This window comes from Erpetoichthys calabaricus, chromosome 1 (genome assembly GCF_900747795.2).
Source record: "Erpetoichthys calabaricus chromosome 1, fErpCal1.3, whole genome shotgun sequence".
Classification (NCBI taxonomy): domain Eukaryota; kingdom Metazoa; phylum Chordata; class Cladistia; order Polypteriformes; family Polypteridae; genus Erpetoichthys; species Erpetoichthys calabaricus.
Genome location: NC_041394.2, coordinates 355,863,173 through 355,879,082, shown reverse-complemented (window position 1 = coordinate 355,879,082; position 15,910 = coordinate 355,863,173).

Below are 15,910 nucleotides of genomic sequence, written 5' to 3'. Positions count from 1 at the left end.
AGACACATCTCTAACCTGCCTTTCTTAAGTAAAATTCTAGAGAAGGCAGTCATTATACAGTTAAATGAGCACCTCAATAAACATGCTATTCTTGATAAATTTCAGTCAGGTTTTAGAACAAATGACAGCACAGAAACTGCACTCGTTAAAGTAGTAAATGACTTGCGGGTAAATGCAGACAGAGGCCATTTATCTGTTCTCATCCTCTTAGATCTGAGTGCCGCATTTGACACCATTGATCATAATATTCTTAAGAATCGCCTTAGTCAATGGGTGGGCCTCTCTGGCAGCATCTTAAATTGGTTTGAATCCTACCTGGCAGGGAGAAAATTCTTTGTTAGTTGTGGTAATTATAACTCAAAGACACATGATATTCTATATGGTGTTCCACAAGGCTCTATCCTGGGTCCACTGCTCTTCTCAATCTACATGCTTCCATTAGGTCAGATTATCTCGGGACATAACGTGAGCTACCACAGCTATGCTGATGACACACAGCTGTATTTATCAATAGCACCCGATGACCCCGAATCTCTTGATTCGCTAACATAATGTCTAACCTGTATCTCAGAATGGATGAATAGTAACTTTCTCAAATTAAATAAAGAGAAAACCGAAATCTTAGTGATTGGCAATAATGGATACAATGAGGCTATTAGAAATAAACTAGATGCATTAGGATTAAAAGTCAAAATGGAGGTAAAAAGCTTAGGGGTAACCATTGACTGTAATCTGAATTTTAAATCACATATTAATCAGATCACTAGGACAGCATTTTTTCACTTAAGAAACATAGCAAAAGTTAGACCACTTATATCATCGAAAGATGCAGAGAAATTAGTTCACACGTTTGTTTTCAGTCGGCTAGATTACTGTAATGCACTCCTCTCAGGACTACCCAAAAAAGACATCAATCGTTTGCAACTAGTGCAAAATGCAGCTGCTAGAATCCTTACCAGGAAAAGAAAATCCGAACACATTTCTCCAGTTTAGATGTCACTACACTGGTTACCTGTGTTATTCAGAAGTGACTTTAAAATTCTGCTTATGGTTTATAAAGCCTTAAATAATCTCGCCCCATCTTATATATCGGAATGTCTGACGTCTTATATTCCAAATCGTAACCTCAGATCCTCAACTGAGTGTCTCCTTAGAATTCCAAGAGCAAAACTTAAAAGAAGTGGTGAGGCGGCCTTCTGCTGTTATGCACCTAAAATCTGGAATAGCCTGCCAGTAGGAATTCGCCAGGCTAATACAGTGGAGCACTTTAAAAAACTACTAAAAACACATTACTTTAACATGGCCTTCTCATAACTTCACTGTAATTTAATCCTGATACTCTGTATATCCAATTCATTATAATAACTATTCATTCAAAATCTGTACTAACCCCTACTCTCTCTTCTGTTTCCTTTTCTGGTGTCCTTTTGGTGGTGGCGTGCGCCACCACCATCTACCCAAAGCACCATGATGTTCCAACAATGATGGATGGATCAAAAACCAGAAGTCTGTATGACCATCAGCATCAAGTGACTCCGTGAAAAACCCGAACTACAAAGAGGACTATTTCATTTATGTTAGGTAGAATGCCCAGAGGGGACTGGGCGGTCTCGTGGCCTGGAACCCCTACAGATTTTATTTTTCTCTCCAGCCATCTGGAGTTTTTTTTTTGCTTTTTCTGTCCACCCTGGCCATCGGACCTTACTCCTTTTCTATGTTATCTAATGTTATCTTATTTTAATTTTGTATTTTGTCTTTTATTTTTCTTTTCTTCATTATGTAAAGCACTTTGAGCTACTTTTTGTATGAAAATGTGCTATATAAATAAATGTTGTTGTTGTTGTTGTTGTACTGATAGAAGACGAAACAAACTGCGTGCAGGGCCTTTGTCTGTGTGAGTACAGGGCAGGCTCTCAAGATATCACATAAAATAGATACGCACTTATCTGACATGTAGATTTATTAGGGCACATCAACAGATTAGGTAATAAAATAAAAATACAATGTATTATGATGTTAGATACTTTGAGCACTATAGGGGCTTAAGAGTTGATTGTTGAAAGTTAGGGACATTTTCATGAACATGTGCTGTGACGTAAGTAGTAGCTTGGCCTCTGACAGACCACCGTGCAGCGGCGTGCCATGACTTAAGAGCGCTGCTGTCTGTGTTTGTGGGCTTTACTATTAGCACGCACATATATGTTTTAGATTAGCATTTAAGTTTATATGTCAATGCTTCTTTATACAGCTTAGTGATAATAATAATAAGATATAGTAGCACATATGAGTGAGCTTAAAGAATCAATTGTTAAAGGCTTGTGTTTTTCCTTCTTTCAAGTATGAAGCTCCGTGTCAAGGTCTCTGCAGCTTGGTCTTCATCAGTGAAGCTGTGTGCTGCCATTCACTGGCACAGTCACCTATTATGTCAGCCTTACAGGACACCAGTGTAACAAGCAATCATTTATTGAATTATTTATTAGGCAGTTCAGTTTTCTTATATGGATCAACTTAATTGATAAGCATTGAATTATTAAGAACTGATTAACTGAAAGGCCATCAATCTTAACAGCTCAGGATTAGGTCATGAGAATGAAAGGAGGTGTAGTCAGGTGATGCTCACTGCCAGGTGGCAAATCTGTCCTTCGAGCCAAAGTGGTTGTTATGAGAAGAAGGGTAGGGGAGAAGATTATTATGGGGATGTCTATGTGGGTAAGGGTATTGTTATGAGAATGTCTGGAACACCAGGTGATTGTTATGAGAAAAGGTGCTGAATGAGGTCATCATCATGAGAAACCCTGTACAGCAGATGATAGGAAACTAATGTGAGAGGGGGGCATTTTGTGATAAGATCTGTAATATATTCGGGGCTCTCCAAACAGTCGGGGCTCACTTCATGAACTAAGATGGCTTTATGTGCTCTGCAATTGTTTTCTATGCTGTGCAATAAAGTCTAAATTCTGACTGCCTTTCTGAAGTCTCTTCTCATTTTTTTCTGAAGATTTCTCCACAACACATTTTGTAGCACTTCCACCTGGACTTTACTGGTCTCCGGGGCCTGATCTGTGTTGTTCGTTATCAGGAATATCCTCAGCAGCATCTTCCTCATCTTCTAAAGGAGAATCATGGTGGCTGTAATGAGCAGCCCTTGGGACTGCAATACACTGGTTCATATGATACCAGGTCGAACTTCCCTTCACTTGGACAGCAGTTGGAGTTGCCCGTACAACTTCATATGGACCTTCTCGTCTTGCCTTGTTCCATTTCCTCCAGAACACTCTCAGGAAAATTTAATCCCCAGACTTGATCACACTTGTGGTCTCCTCAGCTGGCTCAGGCTCTCAATTCTTCTCCTGTAAATAGATAGTTTGATGGACAGCAGTTAAGTGCTTCATTTAATTTTTAATTTCTAATTACAGCTGTTTTGATGAAGGCCCCTTATAAGCCTCCCTGCAAACAGGCCTAGGCATCAGATGGCCAGTAATCACTTCATGTGCTGTTAGATGTGTTACTCTGTTAGTTTGCATGTGATAGCTCATTAAAGCAAGCGGCAGAGCATCTAACCAATTTATCTTCACTGTAGGACAAATTTATTTATTTTTTACTTAACTTAATTTTTCATTGTGGATGGTACACACAGCCAAGTCTCCGTTTAACACCCAATGCCTGCTAGTCTTGTTTCTCTGCTGTCTGAACAAATGCTGAGCCGTTGTCTGAGCTTATTACTGATAGAATGCTAATCTTTGGGTTGACCTCCCTAGTTAAACATTTCACAACTGTAGCTGCTCCTTGATCTGGTTACCTCCAGCCATCTGCTAAACTTGTCTCTTATTACAGCAGGTATCTCTGTTTTCACACCGTTCTTAGCATATCCACACAGTCCATTAGCAAGTGTCTAAATGGGCCCTCTGGTGTTGCTATGTGTCCTAATGGAGAAGTAATTCACTTTTTCACTTTGTGTTTGGCACAAATAAGGCATTCTGACAAAAATTTATCAACAGTAGCTTACAAATGAGGAGACCAACATCCTTAGTTTTTAATTCTCTTAACAATTTCCCCCACTTCTCAATGGTCAACACCATGTGCATCCGTTATTAGAAGATTTAGCAACACAAAAGGAGCAACAATTAGGCCATCACTAGAGCGCCATAATCCTTTGCTTGTCCTTCTCTGCACCTCTTTGATTCCTGTTCATACAGTCCTGCTCTCTCCTGCATGTCACTTATGTCTCTTTCAGTGACGCCAGGCTCAATAATCACAGGTGGAGCTAATATAGGAATTGGTGTTTCAGAAGCTCGTCTGTCTACCTCATCTGCCATGTTATTCCCTTCACTCACAAGTTCATTGCCTTTCTGGTGTGCTTGACACTTGGTCACCTCCAACTTAGCAGGCACCATCATAGCCCTGATCAGTTCTTCAATCTTCTCACAATGCTGTATAGGTGATCCATCGCTTTTCTTGAACCCTTTCTGTTTCCAAACTGCCCCAAAAGCGTGACGTACTCCATGGGCATAGGCTGAGTCTGTGAAGACTTTCACCATTTTATTCATCTCCAGCTTGTAAGCTTCAGTCTGTGCTTTAAGTTCAGCTAGTTGGGCAGAGCAGGGCTCTTTACAGCCTTGTGACACAAACACTTTAAACTGTCACTCTTTGTCCGTTCTATAATTCCAAATCCTCCATGGTCTCCTACCTGATCCCTATAACATAAGCCATCTATAAAACACGTGTGATCCTCGTTCTGTAGAGGCACAGACTCCAAGTCCAGACGTAGCCTGGTGATAACTAATGACTCTGCTATACGCTCATGAGGCTCACCTTCCACGGGCAGAAACTCTGCCATGTTTAGTGTGTCACAACTTTGGATGACACATCAGGATACGTCAGCAACTGAAAAGCAGATATCAGTCTAGCTGGAGTCAAAACAAATCTGCTCTGATTTATTAGTTCAACAATCTTGTGATGGGTGTAAATGATAACCCAGTGTTATAGTGGAGGCTTTATCACTGGCATATTGGACCTCTGCTAAACCCTAAAAGTAAGGTGGGTATCCTTGTGACACACTGACCAGCTTAGAGCTGTAATATGCCACTGGCTGTCACTTCCTGGCCTTACATGTCTCTTACATCAGCACAGAAGTGGCATAGCCTGAGTGGGCATTGCTCAGGTACAGCAGAAGATGCCTGTCCTAGTTAGATGAGGCCAATGCTGACGCTGACTTCATCTCCTGCTTAATCGAGTCAAACGCCACGTTAGCATCAATCATCCATTCCAAGTGATTTCTCAGATTGTGTAACCCTGCAGTTCTCATGATGTCTCTCAATGAGGCTGTTTTCAAAGCATACTCTGGACTCCAGTCTGAGCTAAAACCAGTCATCCCCAAGAACGTCGCCATCTGTCCCACGGTCGTTGGCTTAGGTGCCTTGCTTATCCCTCCCAGTTGCGGTGGAGCTATTGCTTCACTGCCTTGTGTGATAATCCTTCCTAAATACTCAGCCTCAGGTTCACAGTACTGCAGTTTAGCCTTTGAGACTTTATGTCCCCCTTCTGCGAGTTTCTCAAGCACTTTTATTGAATCTGCATGGCTTTGTTCCAATGATGCCAAGCAAAGCAACAAATCATCCACATACTGAATCAATGCACCATCCAGAATCAAGTCCTCTGTGTCAATTTTGAGAACCTGATTAAAAACATGTGGGGAGTGTTTGAACCCCTGTGTCATCCTCATAAAAGTCTGTTACTTCTTTTTATACGTAAAAGCAAACAGCGGCTGGCAGGCCTCAGCCAGTGGAATGATGAAAAACACTGAGCATAAATCAGTGAGTGAAGAGCGTTTTGTACTCTCAGGAATGTCTGTCAGTGACGCGTGGGGGTTAGGGATCTCTGCTGGCCAGTCCTGTACTCCCTCGTTCACCGCTCTTAGGTCATCTACTGACCTCCACTTTGATTTATCACCTTTCCAGACATGGAGCAGTCTCGTGTTACAAACACTTTGTGTCTCTTTTAACACTCCTGCCAGTAAAGCCCTGTTATCGTGCTCTCTATGCCTTCCTCTGCCTCAGGTTTACTGGCTCAACTGCTAGGCCCACATCCATGTCATGTGCAGACCACAGCTCCGTCAGGACTGCTCCTCCATGTCAAGCCTTAGCAGTTCTTGTTTTGTTTCATGCATTTCTAACTGTCGAGATGCTGGTAGTTCCACTACTTTGGGCACACCTTCCATGCTAGCTGCGTACTAAATTCTTATGTATTTTTTATCCTCAGACCGATTAATCATTATGTTATCTGTTGGGCTCCACCATGCTCGCTCTGTGTTCTTCATCACAGGCCCTAAGTCTTTGCTCACAAATCCCTCAGCTACTAGCAAAGTCACCTCTGGCAGAGCAGAAGGGTTTCTGAACCATTTCTTAGTGAATTTGTTCTGATCTATCTGCTTAGCAGCTCCCTGTTTCCTGATTATCACATAGCGTGTGACAAAAAGGACATTCTGAGGAGCAGTTTCAGGGAGCCATCTCCACTCCAACTGGCCATCGCCTCCATTATCATAAATCATCATGCAGCGAGGCTCCAGTTTAGATTTCCTGGCCCCTGGCAATTTCATTTCAATAAATGGTCCCCATTCTTTACAGAGATCAGCTCCAGCCTGACTGATGGAGTAAGGTGGCTTGTCCTCTGCCAAGTAAACTGTTGTCACAATGGTTTGCAATGTCATTTGTGTCTGACCACCATTTGAAACAATGCATACCCTGTCTGGGATACACCAGATAGTCATATTTAACTTACACAGCTCGTCTCTTCCCAGTAAATTTACAGGTGAACAGTCAGAAACCAGTATGGCAATTCTAGTTATTTTATTATGTATGTGCAGATGCACAGGAGCCATCAGTGGAATTAATTGTGTTTGTCCCATCTACCGTCTTAACATGCATTTGCACCCCCTGTTAACATTGGATATTGACCTTCCCAAGTAGGATTCTCTGGGCCCCCCTAAAAGTCCTGATTAAATCCCAGCCAAGCATTGGTGGCCCCTGAAGCAGCCTTCTGCTGATTCCAGTTTTTCTGACTGAAATTCTGCTGGGAATTAGACTGGCGATTTTGATTATTCTGGGCAGACTGATTACCCTGTAGCCCATGGGTTTACCTGCAGTTTCTCCTGTTATGTCCAGGATGGTCACATCCCCAACAGACACCAGGTGGTCCTTGTAGTGGCTTAGAATTTCCACCCTTTTTATGCTTTTGCTGTCCCTTTCCCAAACCAGGTTGCTGGACATATATATTAACAGGGGTCAGAGCCGGTGCCGCTGGGGGTGTTCTGGCAGCTGAAGGACGAGGGGTCGGAGGTGGAGATACCACGGGTGCCATTACTGAGTGCTCCTCTGCTGTATTCATTTCTGGGGCACAGACCACCAGAGCCTGTGTTTTCCTTTTGTGTTTCTCTGTCATCTCCCCCTGCTGGAGGTGAGTCAGCTTTCTTTGGACTTCTATTTCCCAGTGACTTGACTGTTTCTCGTCTCTGTGATTTTGTCCACAGGACTAGCCACGTAATCACAGAACTCCGTGCATGACTTGGTCTCTCGGCCCACAGTGTCCTCCAGCCTGTGTCAGATCAGCTCAGGTAATGCAGTTCTCACTGTCCTTCTGAACAGAGCAGTCATCATTGGGTGCCCCTCCGGATCTTTTTCTGTTTCTTGTTTGCAATTTCTGTCCACAAAAGCGACCAAGTTTTCTGAGTCTCCAATTGGCTCTCCATTTAGCATTTTTGGGTCACATTTCAGTGGATATTCCTCTCTATTGACCCTCCATGTGTTGGAATAAGTATTAAAAGAGACCACCTTATACATAGTGGTGCCTGTAACTGTAGCCAGAGTTGATTTTCCCAGTAAGTACTCCATTTGGCTGGTGCCCCCTATCCTTGAAAACAGTGCTTTCATATTCCCTCTAGCCAGCAGCTTCTCCATCGTCCACCAATAACCATACCCCCCACCACCCCACCAGACCCTCCAGGTCCTGCGTTCCCCATGGCATGTACTGACCTCTGTCTCCTTTAATCAATACTGATAATTGAAATTTACTGACTCCTGGGATTTCTACACCATTTTAGTTTAAATTACCTCTACTCAAATGCCCAGCACTCCCCTCTGCATTCCACAGTTCACCTGTGGGAACGTCCATGCCAAGTAACCCTCACCATTCTGCCCTTCTCTTTATTTCTTTCCCTAATTCCTCGACAAAAGTCACTCCTCCTGGGGACCCCCGGCTCGATGGTTGTTTATTTCTTAGTTTCCTTTTTAACTCCTCAGCAAATGGATGTGTTAGCTGGGGCCTTTTGACATTGTGGCCCTCTTTCTCTATCCTTCCATCTTATCATATTTCTTATCAGACCGTGCTGCTGCTCACTGTTTTCATTCTCTCCTATTTCTCATGTTACTATTTACTCATCTTCTTCCTCCCAATCGTCTGAGTCAGCTACTAGTAACCCTTCCTCCTCATCACTTATTTCAAGTTCCCTCCATCTTTTAGGCTTTCTACTCCTTATTGATTTACTTCTTTGTATTCTCCTCTTTATGACGGGTGTGCAGGGCCTCAGTCTCCATCCTTCTTTTTTCTTGGCCCCTTCTAATCTTATTGTTGTGTCTTTTCCTCATTTGGAAATTCACAGAGAGTTCCTATAATCTTACATCTTTCCTCCAATATGCCCCTCCGTTAGCCCTCCTCACATTCTCTTAGTATTCTTCCAGTTTTCTGATAGCGATCTAACATATCGCTCATGTCTTTATAATCTGCTGCCCTCTGTGTGCTTCCCCCTATCATCTCCTCATAATCTGAATCCTCCTCTGTCTCTTTGTCTACCTCTGCTTTTTGACAATCGCCGTTCCCTTGCCAGTATCTCTCCTTTTTAAACTCTGCCTTTCTCCTCCGTTCGGGGGTCCTTTTCTGTTTTTCTCCCCATATTGTTTCCTCACTGCTAGTCTTTATCAGCAGTTCTGTGTCTGCTCTCTGCCATCCCTGTCTGTGTTTCCTGCTCCTCCTCTCACTCGCCAGCTTCACTCATCCTGTAATGTTCACTTTCACTGTCATTAATGGACTTTCTAATGCAGCATCTGCCGGCGGGGCAAAGGGAATCTGCCGTCTCCCCACCTCCTCCCTGTCCTCCTCTAGCAGCTCTCTGATTTTATCAGCGCTGCTTCTCTCTTTGATGCTTCGCCCAACTACATTTACATCATCTCCAATTCTGCCTTTCTTTTCTTCTGCCTTTTTCTGCTCGTGTCTTTTGATTTATAATTATGAATACGCTCTTGCATATCTTTACACACTGCCATGTTAAATGATCCCAATTTAGACCACTCAGTACCAAGATTTCTCACTCTTTTATGACACTTTTTGTGACAGGTCTATGTGTCTTATTTATACTGTTTGATTTTTCATCCCAAGACCTCAACGGGCTCCTGAACCTCCGCCATTGCTATTCCCTGCAGTCTCAGACTCCATGTTGCAAGCTTTAACGTTGAATTTTTGCTCAAATCTGCATGTGTTTCTTAAATGAGAATTAATGTGATGTCAGGCTAATGTAAGTTGGGATCCACAGAAATTGGACTCATTACAACCATCTATTCATTCATTTCTCTAACCCACTTCATTCTTAGCAGGGTCACTGGGAAGCTGGAGTCCATCCCAGCAAGCATAGGCAGGAAAAATCCCTGGACAGGACTCTAGTCCATCAAAGGGTGAACACACATACATACACACAGGCCCCTCCACCTAACCTACATGTGTTTGGGCTGTGAGAGTAAACTGTAGCACCAAAGTAAAGTTAGGCTGACATGGGGAGAACATGCAAACTCCATACAAGGAGAACTGGGATGAGCTCATTTCATTTCTGCAAAACGTTTATTCAGCCAAACTTATGTTTCTGAACCAGATTAAGCCATAATTGTGTGATCCATAATGCTGATGATATGAATAATTCACTAATCCTCCTTTAAGCTCACAGAAAACATGACATCAATCGGGCTGATCTGAGACAGCGGTCAGTCAGCCAACAGAGAAGAGGGCGGCACTTGAGAGAATGGCGCTCGGTTAATAACCTGTTACTGTTACTTAGTGCCAGAGAAAATAATCAAAAAAATCAAAAGAATCCTAATTGATTTTAGGAGGTTTAAGAATGACCTGGAACCACTTAGCATAAATGGAGAGAAAAAAGAAACAGTCTGCAACTTTACATTTTGGGAACTTACAGTCATATGAAAAAGTTTGGGACCCCCTCTCAGCCTGCATAATAATTGACTCTCCTTTCAACAAAAAAGATAACAGTGGTATGTCTTTCATTTCCTAAGAACATCTGAGTACTGCGGTGTTTTCCAAACAAAGATTTTTAGTGAAGCAGTATTTAGTTGTATGAAATTAAATCAAATGTGAAACACTGGCTGTGTACAAATGTGGGTCCCCTTGTAATTGTGCTGATTTGAATGCCTGTCACTGCTCAATGCTGATTACTTACAACACCAAATTGGTTGATGAGCTCATTAAGCCTTGAACTTCATAGACAGGTGTGTCCAATCATGAGATATTAAGGTATTTAAGGTGGTCAATTGCAAGTTGTGCTTCCCTTTGACTCTCCTCTGAAGAGTGACAGCATGGGATCCTCAAAGCAACTCTCCGAAGATCTGAAAACAAAGATTGTTGAGTCTCCTGGTTTAGGGGAAGGCTACAAAAAGCCACCTGAGAGGTTTAAACTGTCAGTTTCAACTGTAAGGAATGGAATCAGGAAATGGAAGGCCACAGGCACAGTTGCTGTTAAACCCAGCAGGTCTGGCAGGCCAAGAAAAATACAGGAGCGGCATATGAGCAGGATTGTGAGAATGGTTACAGACAACCCACAGATCACCTCCAAAGACCTGCAAGAACATCTCGCTGCAGATGGTGTATCTGTACATCGTTCTACAATTCAGCGCAATTTGCACAAAGAACATCTATATGGCAGGGTGATGAGAAAGAAGCCCTTTCTGCACTCACACCACAAACAGAGTCGGTTGTTGTATACCAATGCTCATTTAGACAAGCCAGATTCATTTTGGAACAAAGTGCTTTGGACTGATGAGACAATAATGGAGTTATTTGATCAGAACAAAAAGCTCTTTGAATGGCGGAAGAAGAACACTGCATTCCAAGAAAAACACCTGCTACCTACTGTCAAATATGGTGGAGGTTCCATCATGCTGTGGGGCTGTGTGGCTAGTTCAGGGACTGGGCCCTTGTTAAAGTCAAGAGTCGGATGAATTCAACCCAATATCAACAAATTCTTCAGGATAATGTTCAAGCATCAGTTACAAAGCTGAAGTTATGCAGGGGTTGGATATTCCAACAAGACAATGACCCAAAACACAGTTGAAAATCTACAAAGGCATTCATGCAGAGAGAGAAGTACAATGTTCTGGAATGGCCGTCACAGTCCCCTGACTTGAATGTCATCGAAAATCTATGGGGCGATTTGAAGCAGGCTGTCCATGCTCAGCAGCCATCAAATTGAACTGAACTGGGGAGATTTTGTATGAAGAATGGTCAACAAGACCTCCATCCAGAATCCAGACACTCATCAAAGGACAGTGTCTAGAGGCTGTTATATTTGAAAAGGAGGCTCAACTAAGTATTGATGTCATATCTCTGTTGGGGTGCCCACATTTATGCACCTGTCTAATTTTGTTATGATGCATGTTGCATATTTTCTGTTAATCCAATAAACTTAATGTCACTGCTGAATTACTACTGTGTCCATAAGGCATGCCAGATATTAAAAGGAAGTTGCTACTTTGAAAGCTCAGCCAATCTTTTTTTATTTTCTTCTTTCAGCTGCTCCTGTTAGGGGTTGCCACAGCGGATCATCCTGCCAATGATGAACAAACATCCAAAGAATTAAGAGGGGGTCCCAAACGTTTTCATATGACTGTATCTGATGGACGACTAAATACTACATCATTGATCAAGAAGGCATAGCAGCGGCTTTTGCTGTCTCAGAAAATTTTAAAATCTGATTTGCGTTTCAGGTAAGGTAATGTCGTCTTTTTGCATAATACTGTACAATATTTTATTAGACAGTTTCCACGGATTTCACTGATTAACTGTCTGACACACTCACTCTCTCTTTGCTATTCCTCCACTTCAACTCCCTTATCTTAGCTGCTGCTGTGTCGCTCGCTCCTCTTTCCTCAGATATGCCGATCATCTTCACGCACTGCCACCTTCACCTCTTGATCTGCTGGCATGATGGCTGCCATCCTCTGTTTCTCAGACATGAAGTCCGTGGCTGATCGGCTGTTCAACGCTAAGCGCTTCTAAAGCTTGCGGATCAATGTATCCAGAATCGCGAGATCCCATTGGAATCCGATGTTCTAATCCTCTGGTGTGAGATCTCCATAAAGCGCAAGATGGAATCCGGTCAAAGATCCAAGATGATCTCATTTCTCTTTCTGGAACAGACCTCTCGTTTTAAGAATGAGTTTACTTCAAATGCGCCTCTGCATTGTGTGTTGCACTGTCGCCCATCGCCCTGAAGATGGCACTGTTGTGCAAGAAATGAACTCAGTAAAGCCGACCTCCATCAGATTTTTAATGTTTTTAAAATTAGTATCGCTAACTCGACTTAGTTGTCATCGCTCAGATTTTCACGACAGGCTAAATGCAGTTTCTTATTTAGAAATGAATTTCTCTTCAGAGTATTTATCTGTTTCTTTTTCCCGGTTTCAGGCCCTTGGACCCCCAGTGTGGCAGTCTACAGCCTTTTTAAAGTGACCACCCAATGGCTCATCTTTGTGATTCAGTTTTTAGAGGAGCCGTCATGACTGCCATGAATCATGTGGATTACTTCTCTGCGATATGATTTAGCACCTCGAACAAAAACTGGAAATGTATGAACATTCATTTGTGTTCCTGGTTTGAGTGTGAAATATTTGATTTACGGCGTCTTTAATGCTGTCTCTCGGTGTCTGCGCTGTACGACTCTGATGACTCGCGTTCTTCAGGCAGGTTCAGTTTTCAGGTTCCACTCTGGCGTCCCCCTGTGGCTGCAGATTTTTATCCGTCCCAAATTCTTCTTTTATTAGGAGTCCTACATTAAGCTGTTACTGTTCTTGTATCACGATGAAGCAGAGACAACAATCTTGTAAAGATATTAGGCAATTTAAACTTGTGGCAAAGGCTTCTCACTAAGATATTCAATGGGACAAAGGTTTTTCCAATTTAAAAAAAATGTAAGGGAAGCCTTATCTTGTGTCAGAAACATTTACAGTATATACTTTAAAATAATTAAATAAATAAAAACTCTGAATTCATAATAGATATATCCTAGCTGATTTTTTTTTCATCAGTTGCAGATTGATCATGCTAAATTTTCACTGATTGAAGTTAGGATTAGGTGCATTAGAATTTGTTTTAGTATTTGGTTCTTTTTTGATTTTCTGATTATATTTGCCATTATTTACTACATTTACATTGCATTTACTTATTTGGCTGACCCTCTCCGAGGCAATTTACAACTTTTGAGGTACAATCAGCTCCATTTCTTTTGTTCTTTCAGTTGTTTTCCAGGTGAAGTGTCTCGTTCCTGGTCACACTGGTGTCAGTAGTGGGATTTGAACCTGCAGCCTAAGAGTTTAAAGTCCAAAGCCTTAACCACCACACCACATCACACACTGTAAAAAATGTTTTGTTGGATCAACCTAAATAAATTACTTCACAAGGTAAGCAATTTAATTGATTTCTTTCAAATTTTAAAAAGTATTTGCGTAAACTTAATTCATTTGAGTTTGTTTTAACCTTTTCAAAAACTTGAATAAAAGCAAAAAAATGTATTTAGCTCAAACCAAATTTCTTTAAAAACTCAAATTAACTGTGGTGGGCTGGTGCCCTGCCCGGGGTTTGTTTCCTGCCTTGCGCCCTGTGTTGGCTGGGATTGGCTCCAGCAGACCCCCCATCACCCTGCAGTTAGGATATAGCAGGTTGGATAATGGATGGATGAACTCAAATTAAAATTTTGTCCATTATTGTATTCACTGTAATGCCAACTTAAATTCTTAATTGGACTCAACTAAATATGTTTTTTATATGGTGTTGAATTCACTGTTTGTTAGGATGAAATTGTTCTTAATAAAACAAACCACAACAATGTTTTGCTTTAAACAATGGATGCAAATTTATTTTAAAATTAGTGCTACATTTTGTACAGTGCCTTCAAACATGAAACATATTTTTAAACTGATCTAATGGTGGTGAATGTTACTGAACCAGCTATAGCAAAACTCTTTTAGATTTATTACTGAATATTTGCAAAACAAAAATCAATTTTTTGGTCATTCCTTGAACATGTTTTTTCTGTAAATATTCAGAACAAACATTTCACAAAAAATACATATATATACATATTAAATACACAATATATTTTATAAACTTTTCACAAAAAATGTTTATAAATTATACATAAAATATCTATTTGAAATAATTATATATACATATATTAAATACACCTTATATTTTGAACATTACATAACATTATATAGTATACATATATATATTAGTCACAAACTCGAGACAGAGTAATATAAAGGTTTGGGGCAGCCACCCGTATAATTTGGTTTCCTGGCTGTAAAGTTGCTTTTCAAAATAATACAGCACTGATGTGCACAAAACCGAGTCCAAACAGAACTGAGGGATTAGAGAAAAGGTGGAGGCTTTTAAAGGAAGAGACAGGAAGTGAAGTCAAAGGGGTCAGACTCATGTAGGTCTTCTGCCATTGGTGCGAGCCCGGACGTGACATCACAGGGGGCTGAGCCGGCAAAGTCTCCAAAGCGATTTTTTGCTTTAGACTAAATAGAAGAAGTTACATTAAGCGACAGCAAGGTTTTTCAATTTGAACTAAGGCAAAAAATTACGTTAGGTGAACAAACATATTAATATAGTTCGTTACAACTACTAAAATTACCTTAAATCAAAAAGATCCCTTTTTCTCTTTTTAGAGTGCAGTGTCTGCCTAGTGGTAATCACATGAGTGGGTGGCACTACAAGAGCTGGCCTTTGGCTGTCAGTGTCACTTGTCATCATGTATACTCGTGTCTATGTGTTCATTGGACCCTTTTCCTACTCCTCTGGTAAAATCTAATGTATCAGATATAAGTCCACTTATTGCTGATGTCATTAATCACTCTCTCCAGAGTGGCTTAGTCCCACTGGCCTTGAAAACTGCAAAAATTAGACCTCATTTAAAAAAATCCTCTTTGGATCCTGAAGTGATAGCAAACTATTGTCCGATCTCCAACCTTCCATTTTTGTCTAAAGTTTTGGAAAAGGTTGTTTTGGTCCAGCTTCAGGATCACCTCAAAAAATTAAATCTGTTTGAAAAATTTCAATCTGGTTTCCGAACTTCTCACACTACAGAGACAGCCCTGGTCAGAGTCACCAATGACCACCTGATGGCTGCTGACCAGGGGTCTCCATCACTTCTTATCCTCCTGGACCTCACAGCTGCATTTGATACAGTAGATCATAATATTCTCCTTCATCATCTTCACTATACAATTGGACTTTCTGGCATTGCTTTGGAGTGGTTCGAGTCCAGTCTTACAGACAGGGCTGCGTATGTGGCCTTGAGGTGATGCTAAATCTCATACTCACACTTTCACCTGTGGGGTCCCACAAGGATCAGTCCTTGGGCCGACCCTCTTTAATATCTATATGTTACCCCTGGGTCACATCATCCACAAGCATGGAGTTTCATTCCATTGCTATGCCGATGACACGCAGCTCTATGTGTGACTGGATTCGATTTCTCTTACACCTCCATCAACTCTTTCCTCTTGCTTGTATGAGATTAAGGCCTGGATGTCCAAGAACTTCCTCAAGCTGAACAGCACCAAAACTGAAGCTCTTT